General features: G+C 37.2%; 1 protein-coding gene across 2 annotated transcripts in view; it reads right to left on the bottom strand.

Annotated features, from left to right (window-relative positions):
- PDE1A (phosphodiesterase 1A) overlaps nucleotides 1-19,498 on the bottom strand; it is a 198,916-nt gene that overhangs the window by 167,758 nt on the left and 11,660 nt on the right. Inside the window, exon 1 of one of the 2 annotated variants that reach the window (XM_064434263.1) lies at nucleotides 18,591-18,609. The exons of the other annotated variant lie outside the window; for it this stretch is intronic. The gene's annotated coding sequence lies outside the window, so the exon portion shown is untranslated. Of the gene's footprint in view, nucleotides 1-18,590; nucleotides 18,610-19,498 lie in introns of those variants that run through there. 2 annotated transcript variants of the gene reach the window in all.

Here is a 19,498-nt window from a genome sequence, read left to right as displayed (position 1 = left end):
CCAGGGAAGCAAAACAGATGGGCTAATAATTATTGCTGGGTTAAAGTTGCTACATTAGCTTTCCTGGTCTGAAAAATCTCAGCCTTGCAACTTCAGCATGTAAAGTATGTGAAAGACTCTGAAGAAGTAAAAGACTCAAAAGTATTTAAAACTCAGAGATATCTTAAAATAAAAATATATATATAATTTTCAATTAAATCCACAAACATTCTCTTTCCTTTATCACCTCCAAATACCTGAATTGCTGAAGAGCAAGAATGAATTGATATCAAAATATTTGCAGCAAGTAGAAGAAATGAAACATAGCATGGATTTGTAACAAAAAGAGGAAAAGGAAAGGTGTTGCAGAAACACAGTATTAGAACTGATCCTCCCTGAGGAGTGCTCATGAAACAAGTACTTGATCCTCATGTTGTATCCAATACTGAAATATTCCAGCCCACCTCATGTACTTCTGTGGTTACATTTATTAAATAAAGCAGCAGAGTGCTGGACTTCCCAAAAGAGACACATACCTGGGGGATCTGAAGCACAATGAAGCTTAATTTACATTTGTGACAGAAATAATTTCCAGTTTCTTGGTGTAGCTGTGGTTAATGTATCTCTCATTATGTTAGTCTGACAGAAGTTTTTATTGCAACTTCTGAGGCAAGTCCACCGCCAGTGGGCAGATATTGCTATGGCAACTCAGCACAAGTGCAGAAACTTCAGAAGGTGTTAGGCAACACAGTGCCATCAGCTGCTGATGTTGCTCAAGTTTAGTGCAGCTCATCTTGTCCAGAATCCTCTAAACAGGTACACCAAAAATAGAGCTTTCAGCAAAGTGATGTGGAAACAAGTTGTCTGTGAGAGAAAATTAACAAATTACAACACAGAGCAGGGAAAAAAATAATGAAAGAAAAATGGGTCACTTTTCTCTTTTGCAAAATCCAATATAAAATAGTGAATTGGTTTAGTAGTTTTTTAAATGCAGGGCATGTAATTCTCACTAACACTTATATAATTAGTTGGAAAATGTAATACAGAAATTCTTTTTAATTTTGTAAAATGAAAATTTTGGGAAGTATTTTCACTTTAGAACACTCAGTTCCTACCCCTGCAATAATTTTAATTTGGCTTGCAGTGTTCCATATAAAACAAATCTTAGTAACTTTCCTGATGAAGAAAATGCTTTACATAGTTTGAGGAGGGAAAAATCATCAGAACTGCCCTTCATTTTGGCTACCACAGAAGCCAAGAAGGCTACAGAGAAGTGCTTTCTCTCCCACAGGGGATGGCTCCTGCAGAAGAGTGAAGTACCTTTCCAGAGGAATGTGGACAAGCTCATGCTGCTGATGCTGCCATGGACTTGCTAAGGGGTGGAAAAAAACCTTCAGCCTTTATTTTTGGTGCAATGGAGCAATACATTCAAACAAAACTTTTAAAGCAAGGACTAATCAGTGAACTACAAATTATTACCCAAACATTCTGTTCCAATTGTCTTCTGTATACATTGAGTATATGCTTATAGGTCTGGAAGGAGGACAGAGGCAGTGCTAATACCTTGAAGTGTTCCTCTACATCCAAAATGAAATTCTTACTAACATCCAGGTGATGCCACAAAGGTGACTGAGAAAAAGAATTAAATATGCAAGTGCAAAAGACTGAATGAGACTAAATTAAGAGAGGGGTTATGCTTACAGTTTACAGGCACACATTATTTTAGAATGTTGTAAGACATTACATAAAAGTGTCACACAGAAACTAGTTTTGACACTTCATTAAATGTGGACAGGTTTCTTTGGGCCTAATGCAGCTAAAAATACTGAGTGGTTTACACCCTGAAGGATCCCAGCACTACCCTTGCTGTAGGGGTGAGCACAGAAAAATCAAGTGAAGACAACTACAGATGCACCTACTTAACTCTTCAAGTAAAGGAAAAATAAGATCAGTAACAACAGTTTTCATAATTTTCTCCAGGAATACACAGAACTCTCACATTTTAGAGGGCTTCTGTCCCCAGCACCTTGAGGACTGTAACTCCCCAATGCTCTTAATTACTTACAGTACTCCTGCAACATTACTTGTTTTAACTTTATCCAAAATATCCATGGCAAGCTCAGATTATTCTACCTGAAGAGCTGGAGCTCTCTAACAGGAGTATCTCACCTGATAAACAGAGTGACAATTTATTGGAGGTTTTCTGTTATAAAATTTGAAACGCAGCAGCCGACACAGAAAAAGTAATCATGAATAAAATAGTGCTATCTAAGGTAAAAATTATTTTAGGTTATAGATCCTGGATAGTAGTCATCAAACTCTAGCTCAGCCTGACATTACCTCTTCATTTTACATTTGCCTATCCATTGGAGCAATATCTCCTGGGATTGAGTTCATATGGAAGGAGAACAATTTCAGCTGCCTTTCCCTTTAAGCAACACAAAACAAACCCCCACCTTTTTAAAATGGCTTTTGTGAAGTCACACTTCAACAAACCATGAGCAACCATGTGGAAATTTCCTTAATCCACCAAAAAAGCTGAGGGTCAGTATAACTGCAACATAGTTATTAAATCAATGATAAGAGAAATTTGTTTTAAAGCAAGAGAGACTACAGACTGCAGAGGTGCCCAATATGTTAATATTTCAGCAACTACTTATTTCATATTTCATTAATTATACTAGTTATGATGTGAGTCATGAATCTATGTGTTTCATTGATGACAAAATGATCAATCTGTTGAAATGCAAAAATGATGAGTTTTGGCCCCATTTTTTTATTACATCATTTATTTCAGCAAAACAAAAACCATCCACATAATAAATGTTTTCAAATGAAACCAACACTGAGTCTAAACATCTACTAATTTTGTTTAGAGTTCAGAAATGAATTCAGGAGGATCCACTGGCATAGTCTGTTGCTGGACACTCTCCAAATATTCATTTTGCATATGTATTTTTATTTGGCAGCTTGTGCTATTGAAAATATAAACTAAGAATATAGAATAATATGCAGTGTGTGCTATTGACTGTTTTCTCTCACCTTTTCTTCTCATTTAAGTAAAATCACTATAACATCGTTCAGAGATCTTTTTCTCTGATCGCTTCACAAGGGAAGTAGCTATTCTTGATCAGTTCTGCAGACCAGATTTTCCAAAAGCAAGACACCAATATGGGTATTCTTGGGTCCCTTCCCAATTCCATTGAAGTCAGTAATGAAATGCAGATCTGCTTAGTGGTAGAAAAATCAAAGTACTTATTTGAAAAACAAGTTGTAGAGAATGTTTTAGTATTCAAGCTATAAAATCTGCAATGAGGGATGCTAAAAAGCACCTGTACACTCGCTGAGTGTACAAAGATACTGAGTGACAGCCATGGAAGCCTGTAATCCATATACAAAGCTTAGCATGCAAAACTGAAAAATCACAATTTGCATACTTTTTTTTTTTCCTCTGGCAGGCAAGGCTTCAGTGTGCTGGAGATTGAAGATCAATGAGTTCCTTGTTCAACAGCACAGAACCCATTTTTGGGTCCCCACTTTTGCTGCAGTGACCTCAGCCCATATGCTGCTGGCAATACATTTCCTTTTTTCAGGATTTTACATCTTCTTGTGCCTTGTAGTCAACTAACAGTCTTGATCTTCACCACTCCCAACTGATGGGCCTCCAGTTTCAATAGAAATGCTGGCCCATAAAAGCACAACCTTACCTTTCCCAATATTAAATTTCCTATTGCCATTAGTTTCACAAGGTCATGAAATTGCTTTTATGCAATATGTTTATGACAACCCTCACTATTCTGTATCTCCTGACTTTGTAGCATGAATAAACTGAAATCAGTGCATTCCTACTTTTGTGCTATGGCTGTTAGTAAGAGCAAAGTCCAAGACCAGGCTGTAGGCTGATGTTTGGGAGTACTATCTGATAATTACTACACCCATACAGACTTTACTTTGCCTTGGCCCATTTGTGTCCCTGTTTTCCATAGCTGTTTGTCCCCAAGTGATATTGCTTAATTATTCTGACCTTCAAAAATGTGTTTAAGAGGATTTTGTGTTATTATTTTGATAACAACAGCATCTGCAGTCTGCTTGACTCCCTTCCTTCAAGTTCAGTTATATTAAACATCAACTCATCAAATTACATAAAAAAACATCCACCTTCCATGGCTATCAGGTATCTGGACAGGAAATAATTTTATTCCTTTTGGGTGATCCTATTAAAATGTTTTTAGTTTTCCTGTCAGACATAGAAATCCTCATTCATGCAGTTGTTTCTGCTAACCACCCTTTTCTGTGTACACATTCTTCCTAAAAACTGAAGCCAAGTATTCATTTCAGTATTCATTCAAGTTTGGGGGCAATGTCCGCATTATCTTTAAACTCCAATTAGAAAATATCTGCTAACACAGAATAAAGTCGAACATAAAATTGCATTTTTATGAGGTATTTAGTTTCAGATATAGATTGTGAAGCAAGTGCTTCTTTCTCATGAACCCTGAAACAATCACAGAGCCATCAGGAATAGATGCCATTGAGATGTGATTTTAGTAATTAGTGAGGACACGTAAGAAATTGCTTTAGGGACAAAAGAATGAGCTGAAGAGGAACAGCTATTTAGCTCTAATTAAATAGGAAGATAAGTAAAAAGGAGTTATAGTATGAAGATTCATTTCTAAGTGTAAAAACCTTGCTTATTAATGGAATTATTTGGAAATTTAAAATTCAAATATGGAAAACACTAGACATTTCTTTCAATTAATGATTCTCAGACTCCCTTTCCAGTGAACTGTCACATAGTACTGAAGTGTAGAACAGGGTCTCTCTTACATAAGGGGTACATCCATAGGATTGGCCATATGGTTGGAAAAACTCTAAGACATGAGTTGCTATTTGCATCTCATGGATGTAATATTTGCATTTTTCTCAAAGGGAAGTGCACATTTACTTATATTTTTAGCTGTGATTTGTCAAGGATGTGCAAATATACATAAGAAGGTAAGTCCAAGAAAAATACTCTGCCACCCCTTTAGCTTCTTCTGATCACCTATAAACATCACCAGCAACTCTTACGAGTTACTGAAGCTCTCTGCATACACGGAGATTGCTGCAGCTACGTGAGTTAGAGTAGTCATTGATAACAAGGACTCATATTCCACTTGCACTTCAAACAGGCAACAAAGATCAGCCTAGCATTAAAATGGATCTAGTACAAAGTCTGGGTCAGCGCTACTGTGCTCAAGAAAAGGAGTAACAAACCCATGACCCTGGTTTTCCCTATTGCATGTCCTCCAGCTGAAGGCAAGCCTGCACCCACACTGCTGAGGCTCTAGATCAGTCTGCTCATCCATGGGCATTGATGGGCACAGGCACCCCGAGAGCAGGTCCTGCCCCTGCATCATCCTGTCCTGCACGAGCATTGTGTGCACCACAAGCACCTGCAGGGGCTCCAGACCTGGGCTTTACCTACACCAATTCATATTATCCACCTCACTAAGTGACAGTACTACAGACAAAGCTAAAAGTCATACTTAAATCAGAAATGACTCACTAAAAGCAGCAACTGCACCAATCCCGAGTTCCAGGGGAGAGGATTTTGCTGTGGAAGTTAAACTGCAGTCCACACTACAGGAGAGATGAGAAGACAAGAGGTAAAGTGCTCTCCAACAGCAGGAGCCCCTGCAAACATTCTATGTGAGTCATTAGGAATTATTCTTAAGATGAGTGGAGAAAGTTGAGTCATAAATGACTCATCCACTTAACAGATGGGAGGCAAGCATATATGAAATTTGGGACTGCCACTTAGTGAACATCATGAGCCACAAACTCCCAGTCTGCTTCACTTCCTGCCACAAAACAGGGAGCATACAGAGTGATGGAAGCAGAAGCAATATACACACCTTCACCTTCTGCTACAGTGTATCACAAAAGAAAGCTATTTAGAATACAAATTCCATCTCCATTTAACCACCAAGCAAGCAGGAATGTTGACTGGCCTTATCCAAACAAGGCTCACATCTTAACTTTTACACGCCTTTAAGAGGTAGAGAGCAAAAAGTCAGGAAATGAAAGATTTTGTCATGTCTTCTGTGTTGCAGGTAACTCCTTAGCCATTAAATATTAATAGGTGATGCACTACCAAAACAAAAAAGCTCATTAAAGACTGGTGAGCAAAGCGACACATCTGTAACCTTACAGAAATCTGTAACTGTTCCAAAAAAACTGGAAAATCAAGGCGCAGACTAGGAAACAGCTAGTCATCTTCTCCGTTTCTTGCCAAATTTTGGGATTATGTACTTCATGTTTCAGAACTAGAAATCTCAGAGAGCAGAAATAGCAACTTGAGAATCTGGATTTACAGGGAATTTCAAAACCCTTAAGTTGACATCCTCTTCCTCCTACTGAAAGCCTCTCTGTGCTGCCTGTGTACATTCTGGAAAGTCCATAACACCCAGTCCAGTCCCTGAAGCCCTAAGCAGTTTGCTCTGACTGGAAAGCTCCTATAAATCAGCTTCAAGCTGACATCTAAAAATAAAAATCTCATAGTTGCCCATCATTTTTTCAGAGTCTGACAGTTCAAGGTTAGTGAAGGGCCCATCAGCCCTGTTTTACATAAGTAGACAAAGCTGTAAGGTTTTTGTTTTCACTCTTATGGTCCCTGAATTGCAGATTTCCACCTGAGTGACTGCAGCAGCCTCCTTGACAGAGTTATTTTGTAGCTTTAATGGAACAGTAATCACTCAACATAGCCTTGCATTGGGAGTTAAAGATGTAGCTTATTTGGCAATGAAAAGCATTTGGAAATCAGGGTTTGCTAGGTGCCACTAGACCTGAATTTAAACCTCAGCTGCAGTCACTCTATAGATGGGTATGTCCTTCCAGTCACAGTACAGACACCCTAGCATAAGCATGTTACAAATTTCCATAATTCCAGTCAAAATCCCCACATTATTACTGGTCATAGGCACAGAAAACAGTTTGACAATTATTCCAGTATGACCTAATACACAATAAATTTCACAATTTTAGCTGGAATACCATATGTCATTTCTGATAAAAGCATCAGCATAAAGAAAAATCAGCTACAGGAGGAGTTTTTACATTAACTAAAAAAAAAATGGTCCGTTTTTGCTGGTCTGTGGCACTAAATTGTATTACATATATTCTGACAAACCCAAACATTTAACTTTTTGCCTTAAAAGATTTGGGATTTCATCTGCCAGATGTGAAGAATTAAAACTATTTATTCAACTTTGGCCTCAAGCAAGAAGTTCTCCTGAATTGGGGTTTCCTTAGTAGACTACTGCTAAATTATCCAGAAGATGGTGTTTTATCAAAGCACAGTCCTGGATGTCAAAAGACCTGGAAGGTATTGCTTTTTCCCTCTCCCTCTGAGCCCTACCTTAAAATATGTTGTAATGTTTGTACTTTGGCTTTTTTATCTGTGAAAGATGGAAGTGTAAAACAATTTAAAACTGTATTCAAGAATTTCAAATCCATATGTAACTACTGCAAATGGAATATAAGAACAAATAGTTAACACTGTGTTTTGAACTGAATGCTTTAAAATATTAGAAATAAAGTTTTACAGAAACTGTCAGAAGAGCAATTTCTCCTTGACTAGTCAAAGTGTTAACCTAGTTAAAATCTTTAAAGATTCATTAAAATCCTCAGAAAAGTAACATCTCTGGCAGAACAGGGGACATCAGAAGCTCTGGAAAGAACTCAGGTCTGGCTTCCTGAGTTAGCTTCTTCCTCTCTTGTCCCAAAGACAATCCAGTAATTACTCAATTTTCCTTTAAGGTACCAGAAACTGAGAGACTCTAAAATAAACCAGAGTTTCTTCAAGCCTGGAGTACGTTTTACTAGAGAGCAGATACTACAAAAGCAGCCAGTGGGAGCCAGGTTGCCTCCTAAAGCTATCTGGAGTGAACATGTGCTGCTCAGATTAAATGCAGCCCTTGATATGGCCACAGAAGATACGTAAAGCTACCCAGGATCTAAGGTCTCCTGCTGCTGTTGATGACTCACATCCTGTATTTTTCACATAGGACTGCAAGTTCCAGCTATTTATGGAGCAGCCCATTAAAAATTTCTTTTCATGAAGAAAAAGTGCTGTCAGTCGCCATAGAGGAGTTGATGTAGGAGGCCAGCTAGCATGTTAGAGGAATTATCAGAGAAAAACACTACAATCACAAAGGGCCAAATGCTCTCTCTTGAGCCCTTTGAGATAGCAGATGCATAGTCCTAAGCAGAACCTTTTGTCTCTGAAGATTTTGTTCATACATAGATCACCAAAGAAAAAATAAGGAGGGGGAAAATATGTTATAAGCTATTACAGTTCTCTCAGTTTTGTGCTATGTATCTCATGGACACCTCCATTCTGCCCCAAAATGCAGCATGTCAGCATACTGACACCACTGTGGAACTGGATGGGGAAGGAGAGAGTGTTTATGTACCTGCTGCTGACTCACATTGTACTCAACATCTTCCAGGAAAAACAGGGAGTGAATGCTACTTAAGTACAAAGCTATAATTTACATTCATTTCATTAAAGCCTTAACTGTGTAATCAAAGAATTATTTGTCCAGTAAAAGTGAATTATCAACATTATAGTTCAAAGTTTACTGAGTCAAAACTGAGATATGCAAGCTTTCTACTACCTACCCATTTCTCTCTGATGTTATGCTCAGTTTGTCACTGACCCTTTGGGTCACTTCTGCCTACATTATAGTGAGTCCTCAGTGTCCTGAATCTTCACTAATGAGACAATGTTGATGGAGAAGAGAAAGGGGAATCCTTACTTTTCCAAAGAAGGTGATATTACATTGGTTATTTCTTCCTCCTCACCCTATGGACCACTTCAGACTGGTTTTATACATTTTGTAACATGTTTTTCATTCTTTGTTTTTTCACATGTTTCTACCTGGTAGTTATCACTTATAAATACTTTATACAGTGGGAGAAGATCTACTACAGCATTACTACACTACACAAAGTTAAAATAATACCCACAGTTATTGATAGCAAATTTCAGTTGTGAACTGACTCAACAGTTTATTACAAAAATTAAAAGATTTCTAGGTAAAATGTTGCACTCTCTCCATACAAGTGGAATAAATTTTAATAGATATCTTTTCACTTACTTTTGACTAATTCATTGTATCTAAAACACTTCATATTTCATTGTACATACAATAAGAGTTCCCTGTTGCACCATGCAATTAGTTTCAAAGTAGTCCCTGACTGCTCAGGGATGGTTTACAAAATCAAAATGGCCCTTTAAAAACGTTGCCAGATAGTACAGTGTACAAGTGCAGAGCATCAGTCATTTAGGAAATTAGGGGTTAGGAGACTTAAGTATGATATTGATTGATCTATCCAGGGCAATATTCTGCCACCATTCCCCTTGGAATTGGCATGAATTCTGAATGTTCATCAATAAAAGGATATTATGTCATTATTAAATGCCTTAAGGATGATGTATACAGTGAAAAAAACCTTGAGATTATTCATGACAGGATTATTGACAGTATAAACACAATCCAATACAGGAATTATGGTTCTCTTTTTGGAAGGAAATCTTCACAGAATGATCAAGGGTGGTTGGATGGGACTGAACAATATCATCCAGTCCAAGCAAGGTCACCTACAGCAGTTTGAGTAAGATCACGTCCAGTCAGGATTTGAATATCTGTAGGTAATATTTCTATAACATCTCTGGGTAACCTGTGCCAGTGTGTGACCACAAGCTTCCTAACAGAAGTGCTTACAAAACTGCCTACCCTTATTAAGAATTGATGCAAGTAAGATAAACTATATATGTCTGTGCTGTCCATGCAGTCTCAAAGGGGAAAATGTAAATTATTTTTCACTGTGAAGTCGTGAAGGTCAGTTATGACGGGCTGGTTTTGGAGACATAAAGGAAGCAGCTGCAATCCGTATGTACAGCCCCTGACCAAAATATTTACATCTACAAGTGATGAGGATGGGAGATGAATGAGGAGTTGTCACTATCCTATTATCTACTACTTATGAGTTGTCATTATGAGGAGCTGTCACTATCCTACTACCTACTTATGGATCCTAAGGATTACTTTATGAGCATAAAATACGTGCACTGCTTTTATCTAAAAAAGTTACACAGACTCAAACTGCAAACAGGATAGTGTAGAAAAGGCCAGCATATAACTCTGACTCTGATTCTAAACCAAGATTATTCATGTCAAAAGCCACAATGAAGGATCAAAGGAAAAGACAACTTCACTACTCAGTAAAACAAATACCTCCATTGTCAAAGACAGCAGAAATCAGTTCTCAGGCCCACTCCATGTACATGACCACTCCACTTTCTGGTATTCTGCAATATTCTTGACTGTGGAATGACACAAAAGGAAAGAAAGAATTTCCTAAACCTGAATTCCTGCAGTCCCATTCTGGGGGAAAATAGATCCAAAATAAAAGTGGGGAAGAAGAAGAGGAAAAAAAAAAAAAAAGAAAGAAAAAAAAAAGCAGGGTGGCTTCAGGAAGCCTCTAGTCCCAGTTTCTGCTCTAATCCAGGTCAGCTATGAGGTTAGGTTGTTCAGAACTTTATCCAGGTTAATTTTTTCCACATTAAATTTGTAAATTACTCCTCTGAGGTACATATATATCTGCAGAGAAACTGGCAAACTATCAGAGTATAGCTGATTTACAGTCTACAGCTGAACTGGAAAAAAAAATACATGGAAAAGGCTAGCACCAAAGTCAACAGACAACTCGGGATTCAGATACTTCTGAACTACTATGAAACTTCCTGCATCATTGGAATAGCAATAAACATGGGACAATGAATCCCAATTAATTTGTGCACAATGCTGGACTCCATGGGACATATTTGAAATACTGTGCTTTAGAGAAATTTATCCTCTGTCATACTAATAAACTTTATTGCAGCAATAAAGCAATTTATAAGGCTTAGACTTTTAGGCTCAGACTTTAGGGTTTCTAGTTCCAAACAGATATGCAGTCTGACCCACAGGGACTCTTAACCTGATGTTCTTCCACCACAATAATATTAATCAGAATAATGTCTTTAGTAAAGTCAACTCTTCTGAATCATGTGTTTGGCCAAACCCTATTCAGGGCCAGAGGAACACAAGGCAAAAAGCAAGAATGGGACAGAGATGTTCTGCCCAGGGCCAGAGTGCTTCTGGTTTTGGCCAGATTACTCTGAAGGTGTAGAACAAAATTGTTGCATAACATCTGGAAATCCTAACATATAACCATATTCTACCAGAGACTAATTACAACAGTTTCACATTTAGAAAATATTGAGTAAGCAGAAACACTAAAATGTCAAAAAGCATTTTGGGAAAAAACCTCCAGAAATTTCCAAAGCTTACATTTGCTCCAGTATGAAAAAAATTCGGGTAGCATTTGAAAGTTTGCAAAATCTCTAGGCAGGGAAAGAAAAGTTAAAACAGTTCAAACAAACAAACAAACCCACAAGCCACAACACACTGGTCATTGCCACATTTCCAGATCCTAGTTCTTGTAATTAGGTTTACCTGAAAATTTTAGTTTTAATGTTAAAAATTAGGAAATAGCAATGAGTGGATAGCTCAATTTTATTTACTTTGTTTGGTCTTCAGTACATGAACTTCATAGAAACCATTAGCAACAGCTTAGGTATTATCATGCAAAATTTCCACTGAAAAGCCTGTGCTCATGTGCTGGCAGTGAAATATGCAAATATGACTCCTGGGAGCATGCAGCTGATGGAAACAGTGCACTGTGAAAAATTGTATACATCCTACACCAAGTGCTTTTTGTTAATCCTCTGCCTATTCAATTAATTTCTCAAATATCTCAGAGTCTAATTCTATTAATAGTTCTAACATTTACTAATCATATAAATAAAGATCGAATGGCCAAAGTAGAATAATCCATTAGTGCACTTCATTTGACCTTAAATTACCATCCACCAAAAGATTCCATGTATTTAAATTTTTTAATATCATCACCCACACAGTCTCTAAAATGTAAAAGAATTAAAACTAAAATTAGAAAGAAATCACTAAATAGTTCTTCATAAATGTGTCTAAATTTATCTCTTCAAAAGGTATGAACAAGCAGGAAGGACTCATTTTTAGCAGCACTTTGAAATCCACGTGCCAAAGACTAGTTTGTGACTCTGAACGGATGCCATAAAAATGACCTTTTCTTTGATCCAATTAATTAAAATATAAAATCCCATAAACTGATTCAGCATTGGCAGTGATTGCCTCTCAAGTACCTGGACTTAATAATCAAGATCTCTCTCACATTTTCTTTTGTTGCACTCTCATTTCATTGTTTATTGTTCCTATTACAGAGATTCTGCAATTATAATGACAAAATTCAGAACTTAATCTTCTAAATGTCTGTCTTCCTTCCCCAGCTCCTTAAAAACATCCAAAGCTGATATTAATCTCAAGACTGGAAGAGTTGATGATATCTTAAGGTTGGAGAGAGTATAAAGCAAAAAAATTAGGAGAGAAGAATCCTGAGGCAAAGCATTCTAAGATTTGCTGCCAAGCATGTTCAGAATATTTACATTTCATCATGCATCTTTTCAATTTTGGTTGTGCCTAGCCCTTCATAAGTTTGAAAAATGACAATAATAGAAATATCATCTAGCAATATCTGTATTAAGAGTACAATATATTTCACACAGACCAGTGATAAATTACATACTTGGTAAAAGTGTTGTTGCATATATGGATTAAGGGTTTCTTACTTGAAAGAATTATCAAAAGTTAGAAGGAATGCTGCATTAAAAATGCTACCTGAATGCAAGCATATCTAGGCTGCTTTGTATCGCTCTTATGGTTAAATTGAGGCCCTATTATTCCACTTATCAAAACACAATCATGAGTCTTTCTCACCCTCAAAAAAAGAAAGGAATGATTTTATCCCTGGATAAGCTTATGTCATAAGAATAAATACATAAATAAAACTATTTAGAGATTCAGAAAAGATTCTGAAAGTCTTAGAGGATTTGCAAACAACAATAAATTGTTGGTTGAAATAGAGTCAGTCAAATATTTGTACCACAGAAATGTCTTGACTGAACAAAGATGGTAAATGCTTCCTTTTATGTAGAGCTTCCTTCTTTTCTACCTGCTTTTCACTTGGAATTCAGTTTTCCCTACATTTAGTCATGTACGGATAATGATTTTCATTAAACATTAACTTTTGCGCATTAAAAAAAAACCAAAAAAACCAATTTAGCTCTAAACCCCCCCCAATGTTAACTCAGAAACTTCTCATTTGGATATACACTGAGAACAGAAACAGGCATTGACTTTAATGACTAGCACAAACCTTTCAGTTTCTTTTGCTTCTCCCTGGAAATCAGCAGCAGCACAGAGTAAACAACTCCGCCTGGCACTGCACCTGCAACAGGTAAGCATTTGCAAGTGTGTACTATCACAGACCAGCAGGAGCTCTGTAACATCCCATTTCTACAAATCTGGCCACAAGTTAGTCAGACTGCACTTCTCCATAAAGAGATGTTCAGGAGGTTGGAGGGTATCAGTTTGAGTGCTGGGATTGGCTAAGAAATAAGTCTGTTTTAAAAAAACAGACAGGCTCCAGGTCTGTTGGGTCTTGCTTGGATCTGTATTTGTCACTCCTAAAAGCTACTGCTATGTCACCACAAAACTAAAATCCCACTAAGAAAATCAAAGAGTTGAGATAAACTACTTCTGAACAAAGGAGGAGCAGCAGCAGCAACAATCCTTACTGGAAGATGAACTGAGAGGCCTGACTCAAATGTGCATCTTGGGCTTTGGAAGATAATTTTTATGTCTAGAATACAGGCATTAAATTGTTTCAAGAGCTGGATACTTTTAGAACAAAAGTTTTCTGATGCTAGCAGGGAGCAATAATCAACAGGCAAGAAAAACATCTAATACAAGAAATCTGTGTATTAGCAACCAATGATTGAACTACTGAAATCAATAACAAATATTATCTCTAATACCATTAATAGCAGAGCTTATCTCTCCTGGAGGCCAACTTGCTTGCTTTTTCTCTTTAAAGCTCCTCAGCATCACTGTGAGTGGCTAAATATTGCCGCAGGAACGAGGTAAAATGCCTGTGTACACAAGAGGCTTCTTCCCCTCACACAGCAGCAACAGATCTTTACTTTCAGGAAAGGAAATTTTCAACTGCCTTGCTTCACTGTGCATCAGCCATAGGGCCCTGGTATAATGGACCTCCCGGGGAAAGCAGAGCAGTGACACTAGAAACGGTGAGAGACACTTCCAACCCACTGAAGTTTCCCAGACATAAGTGATAACAGTCACAACAAGTAACAACCACTTCAATTCTTTAATGACAGAAAACAAGGCATGTTCTTCAATGGAGCATACAGCTACCCAAAGGAGCAAGCTCCTTCCCCATCCTCTAAGCAGTGCCAGACTGTTGCTTCCCTCATCTTAGTGCCAGCATTTGTGCAGCTGCATGGTGAGTTTGTCAGGAAACTCACTTGGATGGAACTAAGAAGTAAAAAGAAAACCATAAAATCTAGTTCACTTTCAATCAGCATAGTTCCTTGCTCCAGCATATTGTGCGCTCCCTTGGCAACAGCTCCAAGGACAGGACAAAATGCATGGCAGAGGATGAAAGGGAAGGCAGCATCTCTCTTTTTAATAAAAGCCTGGCTTAAAAACACTGAATTTAGAAACATGGTCTAGGTCAAACATTCTGAAGGGAAACTGTAGCCATGGACTGCACATCTTCTATCCTCAACTAAGATGTGCTGTAAAATAGATCACAATTTTCCTAGTCATTAACATCAGAAATACTTGGTCCAGTAAAACATCTTTGATTATACAGGAGTGCTTGTGATCTTCTTTAAGCACATCAGTTTACTGAAGTGAAAAGTAACACTGTTCTTGTCTTTCTAGAGGTGAAACTTGGTATAAATGGTGCATACACTTCACAAAACAGAAAGCCTGCTCCGCAGACCAAAATAGTAGCTCTGCAGTCAGTGTTCCAAAACACGAAAGCAGTGGCTGGGTATGCTATTAAATGAATCATAGCTGGGGAGTGAATTAATCAGCGTAAAAAACCTTGATGCATAAAGTAGAGAAAGTAGCAATTCAAACTGCAGATCCTTTCATTTCATTGCCTTTTCAATGTATTTCCATGGTACAGGCACTCTTTCACATCATCTCTCTGAGGCATCATCATTGCTCAGGGTTCCTCAGGGAAACTAACCACATTTGAACCACATCAGTTCCACATCATTTGGACATATCTGCAAGCAAAGCTTTTCAATTTCATTATTGACCAAAGAGCACAATCCAATTTCTTGAATTCTATTTCTTATGTAGTCATATTTTTATCTGTATTCAAGACCAATAGGATAACTTAGCATGCAGAAGTGGTTATGCAAAACTGTCTATTTCTACCATAAGAGGGTGCGGATAAGAGAACTTGTGCTGTTCCACGAGAAACTTTAATGCAGAAAAACACAGCTTATGTTAAAATGTCATTCCTATGACATTTTTGCCTTTTTTGGAGATGTGTGGCTTGTTTAAAAGACACAAGCACTTCGGAGCCCACAGCTCCCCAAGGAAATGGAAATGTGAGTCTGATTCCTTGCAGTTGCAGAAAAACACAAAAACCTCAAACATCAAATCTTAACTTTTTGTTTGATTATTGCTGAATGACAACTTTAGGATCTTTTACTCCTTGAACAACTTCCTCTCCTAAAACATCCTATCAGCTTGGCTTCTCATGAAATAAAACTCATCTTGTTCTACTGAACTTGGAGAGCTGCAATGAAGAAGTATTCTCAAACCTTGTAGCTGATTTAGACTGCTAAAAAAATCCTTTATGAAATGTCACAAAACCTGCGATTACACCAACTCCATTTGCAGATGCTTGATTGAAACTGAAATGAAATTCAGGAGGTATTCAACTATGCATAAGGATTTAATTAAATCCTTCGAATACTTGACATTATAGATATTCATAACACTGAATTTGGATCCCAGAATTTCTTATATTCCAGCTCTCTGTGTCTTGAATGGAATTCAGTTACATATTCAGTATTAGACATGAAAGAAAGCAGGAAGAATTACTAGTATAAGTGTCTGGCTTTAGAGCAGCCTGCCTTTGAAAAGGATGCAAAAGGCATTTGCAGCCAGTACTGAGCTCTACAGCATTGACTCAAGTAGGACTGCTGTAATGCCCCTACTTGGACAATGAAAGGCAGCACCTTGAAGGAAATGCATGTGTTCGAAACTCTTGGATAGCTCTATCCCCATTTCCTCCCATTCTCTAACTGACAACGGCATTTACTTCCAACTGGAAGTTTCTCCTTTTATAAAGTGATATCTCCAACATTATAGCATCCACCTGGCATTCAGTAGGCAAAAGAATTAGCAGCTAAAGGCACTAAATCTACATATCCCTTCCAGGTTATGAAACTATTGGTATTTTGTTCTTCAGTGAAAAAATGACATGGCTTTCTGTCTTCTCCCACCAGTCTACACACAGGTTTTCTCCCCATCTTTACCCCAGTCATTCTCATTCAAGGGTTAATAATAAAAGTGGCCCTGGTTTCTTCCAGAATTTTAATCTCACCAGCCCAGTACAAAGGTGTTTTAAACTTTAGACAGTTCCCATTTAAAAGAAATGCAGGTTTCTACTAATCTTGCTATACAACACACAATATACAACATTACAGTCAGTTAACTCAGACTCCAGGGCAAAAAGGCACACCAAAAATGCTTTGTAGAACTATATATAACCTGTGTATTAATCAAAAAGGGCAAATTTTGTGGAATAGTTTCACGATACCCACTTTTTTTCTTCCAAATTACAGAACTGTACATGGTGTACAGAATTGAACTACTATAGTGGAACAGACTGATTCTATCCTATTAAGAATGAAACAGTAAATATCAATGCCCATAACTCCATGATAGAAATACAGCTGCATTTCACAGGTAATTTTTTTTTAATTCTAAAATAACAAAATAGCCTTTATCATTGCACCACTTTTTAAAAAAAGGCAAATTAAACACAGATATTGATTCCTGTAATATGTAACATCTAATGCAGCCCTCCTGTCTCCTAATTCCAGCACTCTTCTTCTGTTCCCTGCTGCACCAGTCTGTGAACATTAACTTGCCTGTGATTCCTGTATCTACAGAAACACACGCCTGTTACTGTGGTTACTCTTGTTAAACAAACCTGCACCCACCACGTCACAGCTCTGTATGGGGCGTTGCAAGGCCTATTAGCATCAAGGAAAACTTAGAAACAACTATCTATCCAAAATGACACAACAAATGGCACTAGAGTTAAAAAACAGGATCTTCTTTGGATGAAAGTATCAACAATTACACAAAAAGCAGAGGACACCAAGTATGCAGTTGTCTATCACATGTACAGTTATATATGTTTAAATATGCACATACACATAGATATGTATACATATGTATCAGTAAATATTCTACTTTTTATATCCAGTCTGATTCTCTAACGTATTATACCGATGAAAAAAAGGATAAAGATTGCTTGCATTCAGCATCTTTAATAGATTAATTCTATTTTTAGAATGGCAACACAAAGAGATTGAGTCAAGGCTAAATTATCCATAGTTTGAGGCTAAACTTACATACATCCCATTTATTTGTACTTGCTAGACAGTGCTGTAGTCTCTAAAGCAAGCACTTTCTCCATTTTTTCTTGTTCATTAATGCACTTGCAACATCATGAAAAGATCAGGCTTTATCTCTCATGATTGCTTTTTGAAAAACAGAACAATGATCTGACTAGCAATTTGCTCATGCTGCAAGTGACACAGTCTATCTGTCCTTTTTAAACAAGCACAGAACACATTTAATCAAGTAACCTTAGACCATGCTGGTAATCAGCACTGGAATATAATTCATCAGTACTCTCTACCAGTTTAATTTGCAAAAATTATTAATTATCTTATGGAATTACAATTATATGAAGGAGAAACTATGACATTATCTGACAAGAGAAATGCTAGACATAGCTCTTATTCATCTTTGGATATGCAAGATTCTGAAAGAATTTTGAAAATCAGACTTACATGTAACATTAATTGTTCACTTTAGAAAAGTTCATGTTTAAACTAGGCAAAAAGATATTTTTTTAAGGCAGTCTGCCAGTTTTTGCAGTGTTCCCTGAGTATTTATAAGAAAATAATTGACTATATAAAATACATATGGCTAACAAATATTTGGAAAAATGTATAAGCTTTGATTGCATAAGTAGCAATAGGATATTTGCTACATATGGCAGTGGGGAATTCACCTGCCAGTATTAGCACTTGGGACATAAGGTGACAACTATAAAATATAACACATTACTTAAGGTTTAAAATATATGAAAGTGTTTTGGTCAAATCCTATAAATAGCATACTTGATCTAGTAGAATCAAGATTCCACATGAAGAAATAAAAATCAACTGTCTTTTTGAGCCCATTAGTCATGCTGGTGTTGCCAGAGATTCAGAGTACTTGCTAACAACATTACCTAAGCTTACTGTTTCTGTTATGCATAGAGAGGAGCTCATGCTTACAGAATTCTGAAATTACCTTTAAAGAGCATTGACTCAAGTATTCCTCACAACTTGAGACATGAAAAGTCATTAGGACAATGAAAGCTGTTCACCATTTACCAGGAGCGGGTCTCTGTTTCCTAAAAAGGAAAGTAAATGTTTCCAATAATCAAAACAATTTCATTTTCAAAACAGTCACAGAAACTCCTAAGTTGAATAATTTAACAGGGTGGTGGAGTCACCATCCCTGGATGTGTTTTAAAAAAACTGGATGGGGCAGTCACGTTCAGTTGAGATATTAGGGCATGGCTTGGATTCAATGATCTTGAAAGTCTCTCCCAACCTAGTGATTCTGTAATATAAGGTAGAACAACAGAGAATTCAAAACATAAAACTACCAGATGACTTCTGAACTGAATAATATATCATGTCACACAAACTAGACCAAAAAAAACTTGTCAAAATGTGGTTTAGCAATCAAAGAAATTACTGTCCAGTTGCAAAATACTGCAAGTAATCCCAAGTCTGAAATAGAGGACATGTAGTATTATAGGAACAAAACAATCACTTCATATTTTCTAATTAAGTACATCATCTCTTCTTCCACACTAAACCCTCGTTGTTTCAGACAAAGGGGTCAAATACATATACTGCAGCTGGAGAAGGTAGAGAAGAGAAATCAAACTCTGGTTCATCAGCTAATATGGTGCAAACCAGCAAAAACAGCAGTGGACAAGACAAGGCTCCTGCCAGTCACCTTTACACTCCAAGTTTGTTAGAATCACAGAGGACATCCTCCAAAACTTATTCCTGTAAGTTCCCAACTTCATGTTCACCCCTTCTTTGTCATCTCTCTTCTAGAGATTCATCCCTCTGTCTTAAGGCAACTTTAGTCTTGATGATTACACTCTTTTTCATTCAGCTTAGACTATAGAATTTTGGTTT

The sequence above is a fragment of the Passer domesticus genome, chromosome 10, assembly GCF_036417665.1.
Source record: "Passer domesticus isolate bPasDom1 chromosome 10, bPasDom1.hap1, whole genome shotgun sequence".
NCBI lineage: Eukaryota > Metazoa > Chordata > Aves > Passeriformes > Passeridae > Passer > Passer domesticus.
Note: the sequence above shows the minus strand (reverse complement) of the source record. Positions and strands in the feature narration are given on the sequence as shown.